This window comes from Sapajus apella, unplaced genomic scaffold (assembly GCF_009761245.1).
Source record: "Sapajus apella isolate SASKATOON/1434 unplaced genomic scaffold, GSC_monkey_1.0 scaffold28, whole genome shotgun sequence".
Classification (NCBI taxonomy): domain Eukaryota; kingdom Metazoa; phylum Chordata; class Mammalia; order Primates; family Cebidae; genus Sapajus; species Sapajus apella.
The window spans coordinates 5,313,735-5,319,109 of record NW_022436968.1 but is presented as its reverse complement, the minus strand read 5'-3'; the positions used below and the strand labels follow the sequence as shown (position 1 = coordinate 5,319,109).

General features: G+C 42.3%; 1 long non-coding RNA gene across 1 annotated transcript; it reads right to left on the bottom strand.

Annotated features, from left to right (window-relative positions):
• Window positions 1–727: 727 nt before the first annotated feature.
• On the bottom strand, window positions 728–5,065 carry LOC116561026. Its single transcript, XR_004273260.1, has 3 exons — window positions 3,002–5,065; window positions 2,465–2,525; window positions 728–956 (listed from the first exon to the last, which is right to left on the bottom strand). It is a non-coding gene; the product is annotated as an uncharacterized LOC116561026 (long non-coding RNA).
• Between the last annotated feature and the right edge of the window lie 310 nt (window positions 5,066–5,375).

The following is a 5,375-nucleotide window of genomic DNA, read 5'->3' as shown; positions in this document are numbered from 1 at the left end:
TATATATTCTTTTCACAAGCCTTTGTGTATTACTATGTATCAGGCACTTTTTAAAGTACTCAACAAAACAAATAATTCCTACTCTCATGAAACTTGTAGTTTCGGGGAAGAATAAAGTCTTATTTTAAAAAGTAAATACATAAGCACAATGACAAAATCTGATATGAAAGAAAATATAACAAGTGTTTAATTGGAAGTAAAATTTAGATGGTGGTGAGCTTGTTGAAAGAAAGGCTTGGTTAGGAGGTGACATTTAAAATTACAATAGAAGGATAAGTAGGATTTAGGCAAAGGAGCAAAGGATAGAGGGCATTACATAAGGCAGCCTGGTACTTCCTAGAGACTGAGAGAAGGCCATTATGACGGGAGAGGTGTTACAGAGTGCAGTCAGAGATGTGGCCTTGGGCAGAATTTGTGTGACCTGTGTATGAGGGCTGTATTAGTCCATTCTCTCACTGATCTGAAGAACTACCCGAGGTTGGGTAATTTATAAATCAAAGAGGTTTAATTGACTTGCAGTTCTGCAGAGCTAGGAGGCCTCAGGACACCTACAATCATGGCAGAAGAGGAAGCAAACACGTTGTTCTTCACATGGCAGCAGCAAGGAGTAGTGCCAAGCAAAGAGGGAATCTCCCCTTATAAAACCGTCAGATCTTATGAGAACTCACTCACTGTTACTAAAACAGCAGCATGGGGGTAACCACCTCCATGATTCAGTTACCTCCCACAACATGTGGAGATTATGGGAACTACAATTCAAGATGACATTTGGGTGGAGACACAGCCAAACCATATCATTCTACCCTTTGCATCTCCAAAATCTCATGTAGTCACATTCAAAACACAATCATGCCTTCCCAACAGTCCCCCCAAATCTTAACTCATTCTACTATTAACCCAAAAGTCCAAGTCCAAAGTCTCATCTGCGATAAGGAAAATCCCTTTCACCTCTGAGCCTGTAAAATCAAAAGTAAGACAGTTACTTCCTAGTTACTGTGGGGTACAAACATTGGGTAAATATACCTATCCAAAATGGGAGAAATTGGCTAAAACAAAGGGGCTACAGACCCCATGCAAGTCTGAAACCCAGTGGAGCAGTCAAACATTAAAGCCCTAAAATGATCTCCTTTGACTCCATGTCTCACATCCAGGTCACACTGATACAAGAGGTGGGTTCCCATGGTCTTGGGCAGCTCAGCTCCTGTAGCTTTGCAGAGTATAACCCCCTCCTGGCTGCTTTTAGGGGCTGCTGTTGATTATCTGTAGCTTTTCCAGGTGCAGGGTGCAAGCTATCTGTGGATCTACCATTCCAGGCTCTGGATGACAGTGGTCATCTTTTCACAGCTCCACTATGCAATGCCCCAGTGGAGACTCAGTGTGGGGGCTCCCACCCCACATTTCCCTTCTGCACTGCTCTACAGAATTTCTCCACAAGGGCTCCATTCCTGCAGCACACTTCTGCCTGGACATCCAGGCATCTTCTGAATCTAGGCAGAGGTTCCCAAACCACTTCTGTGCACCTGCAGGCTCAACACTGTGGAAGTTTCAAAGGCTTGGAGCTTGCACTCATTGAAGCCATGGCCAAAAATGTATCTTGGCCCCTTTTAGCCATAGCTGGGATGGGGGGCACCAAGTCCTGAATCTGCATACAACAGGGAGGACCTGGACTCAGCCCATGAAACCATTTTTTCCTCCTTGGCTTCCAGGCCTGTGATGGGAGGGGCTGCTGTGAAGGTCTTTGACATACCCTGGAGACATTTTCCCCATTGTCTTGGGGATTAACATTTGGCCTCTCATTACTTATGCAAATTTCTGCAACAGGCTTAAATGTTTCCCCAGAAAATGGGTTTTTCTTTTCTATCACATTGTCAGGCTGCAAATTTTCCAAACTTTTATCCTCTACTTCCTTTTGAACACTTTGCCACTTAGAAATTTCTTCTGCCAGATACCCTACATCATCTCTCCCATGTTCAAAGTGCCACAGATCTCTAGCGCAGGTGCAAAATGCCACCTGAGTCTTTGCTGAAGCATAGCAATTCCCTCTAATTCCCAACAAGTTTCTTATCTCCTTCTGAGACCACCTCAGCCTTGACTTCATTGTCCATATCACTCTCAGTATTTTGGTCAAAGCCATTCAATAAGTCTCTGGGAAGTTCCAAACATTCCCACATCTTCTTGTCTTCTGAGCCTTCCAAGTTTCTGGGAAGCCCCGAACTTTCCCATATTTTCCTGTCTTCTTTGGAGCCCTCTAAACTGTTCCAACCTCTGCCTCTTATACAATTTCAAAGTCACTTCCACATTTTTAGGTATTCTTATAGCAGCAGGCCACTCTACTGGTACCAGTTTACTATATTAGTCCTTTCTCACACTGCTGTGAAGAAATACTTGAGACTAGGTAATTTATAAGGGAAAAAGGTTTAATTGACTCACAGTTCTGCAGGGCTGGGGAGGCCTCAGAAAACACAATCATGGTGGAAGGGGAAGCAAACACATTCCTCTTCATATGGTAGCAGAAAGGAGAAGTGCTGAACAAAGAGGGAAAAGCCCCTTGTAAAACCATAAGATCTTGTGAGAACTCACCCACTATCAAGAGAATAGTCATGGGGGTAGCCACCCCCATGACTCATGACTCAATTACCTGCCACGGGGTCTCTCCCATGACATGTAGGGATTATGGGAACTACAATGCAAGATCACATTTGGATGGGGACACAGCCAAACCATTTCAAAGACCATATTAAGGAGTTTTACTGTTATTGAGCAAAGGGGGCTTGCTACCCAATGTGCTAGAAGCCAATAATATGACATCTGGTTTTTGAGAAAAGCTTTGTATTGCAAATTGACTCACAAGTGACAAAAGTCAAGTGCAAATCTTTCTCCTTGTGCTGAATTTAAGGCAGTCATTTTATTTAAAAAGATTTAGGGGGAGGATTCTGGGATTAGCAGGTGATTGGTGGAAGGAAAGGTGAGGTCTTGAAAGTCCTCAGGCATGTGCATTTACCTCTTCATGCTAACTCATGGGTCCCATGTGCATATTCAAGGGTGGGTTCACATGAAACATGCAGTGGAAATTCAGACAGTGACGTCAGCAGGCTCATTCTGTGCAGACTCCAATTGGTCATATTGGTTCCAACTGATATCAGCTGGCTTCATTATCTTACAAGTGGAGGGATTTTCAGTGTTTCAGCAAGTTGTTTCTCATCTGCCATCCTGCAAACTCAAGAATTTCTGTTAGTTACTGGTTTAAGTCTTTGGGGCACAGTTTCATTACTTCCATTTAAATGTAATGAGAGGCAATGACTTTAAGCAAAGGTATAATATCATTTATCTATTTAAAAGATCTGAGGACAGTGCTTGGAACACAATACTTACTTGGTAAACGAAGTTATATTTACATGGTCCTTGCTTTCCAATATTTATGAGGTATAACATACCTGGGTCACAGTTTTGCTCTCTACCCCAAACTCTTGCCACCACTCTTTAATTAGCTCAGCCAGTGCTCCCACTTCAGAAATCCTTGACATCCACAATTCCAAGGGGCCACTCTTTGGAGCTTCTCTGGACCAAAGGCTTCCCTATCTGTGAAATTTTGTATGCCAGCAAACTTCTAGGCCTCCAGAGTGGTAAGAAATGAGGATGAAAAGAAAGCCAAGTTGTGAAAAGTTGCTTTGAGGCTAACAAATTGGTACTTTCGATACCAGTGGGCTTGGTGGGGTGGGGGGTCCGAAAATGCCGGTGGAACCTTGACTGCAGCCACTGTGCAGGCTCTTGACACCATCACAAGAATTAATTCAAGGACAAGTCAGAAAATAGTGAAGGTTACAGAGATTAATTGCAAAGGGAAAAGAACACCCTCAATAAAAGGAGTTCCGGGGTACTCAAGAGAGAGTCACCCACAAGGAGGTTTGGGGCTGTTACCTTTATGGGTTTCTTTAACCAAGGGGTTGAGTATTCATGAAAATTCCTGGAAAAAGGTAGATATTTCTAGGAACTGTGATGCCACCCATTTTTATACTAAATATGGGTGTTCTTGGAACTGTCATGGCACTGAGGGGGGGTGTGATTTAGTATGTTAATGCATGTATAGTAAGGTCCTATTTGTGAAATGTAGGTCAAATCCAGTGCCAGGTTGGGTTCAGTCAGTCTTAGCCAGCTTGGTCCACATTTTGTTTTTCAGGGTTTTATCAGCCCATAGCCTCTAGTCATGTGAAACGCTGCCTGGAGTTGTTTTAATCTTCCGGAATCACCCGCATTTTTCCTGTCTCACTTTATCCTGTGGGGGGTAGGAAAAAAGCAACACTGAACTTTATAGTTCCCTAAACACCATGGCACATGCTGTTCCCTGTGCTTGAAATGTCTCCTGTTTCCAGGATCACCTTCAGGCTCCTAGTCATCCTGTAGTTCTAGCTTGGCTCTCATCTCTTCTAGGAAGCCTTCCTTGGCAAATAAAAGTAGTTAATCACATTACACCTTGTGTATAGCTCTTAATGTTCTTGTGCCTTACAATCATGTTTATGGTTTTGTCTCCCTGATTTGAACTCTTTGAGAGCAAGAACTTCTGTTCTGTGTTCTCAGTGTCTGATGTAAGGAATTTCATCAAGATTTTTTGAGTTCTCAAGTTTCACTAAAAAATAAAATACCCTAATAAAAAGTTGGCAAATCAGCTGTAAACTACTGGCAATTTCCCTGTGTAGTAATCTAAACCATGTTACTTTGCTGAAGTTTATTCAGATATCTTTGCTCTAAAACTTGGCACCAAGTTCTAAGAAAATATTCTATTTTTATTCACTTTCATACTTTGATTCAAATATAAAAATATGTTTAAGAAAAGACATAGAAGTCTCATTCCTGTTTTTGCCTTTCCGTTTTCTCTCTAGTTCCTGTAGTTTAACGTTTGTATTCATGTATATTTGTATTCATGTATTCCTCCTAGCATTTCTTTATGCAAATATAAATGTATTCTTTTTTCTCCTTTCTTACATAAAAATAGTCTAGAATATACACTGTTTTATTCTTTGCTTTTGTTGTAACATAAAAATTTACTCTGGACTGGGCATGTGGCCCACGCCTGTAATCGCAGCACTTTGGGAGGGCGAGGCAGACAGATCACCTGAGGTCAGGAGTTCAAGACCAGCCTGACCAACATGGTGAAACCCCATCTCTACTAAAAATACAAAAATTAGCCAGGCGTGGTGGCACATCCCTGTAATCCCAGCTACTTGGGAGGCTGAGGCAGGAGAATCACCTGAACCCGGGAGTTTGAGGTTACAGTGAGCTGAGATCGCACGACTGCACTCCAGCATGGGCAACAAGAACGAAACTCTATCTTAAAAAAAAAAAAAATTATTCTGGAAAGTCTGGGCACAGTGGCTTAC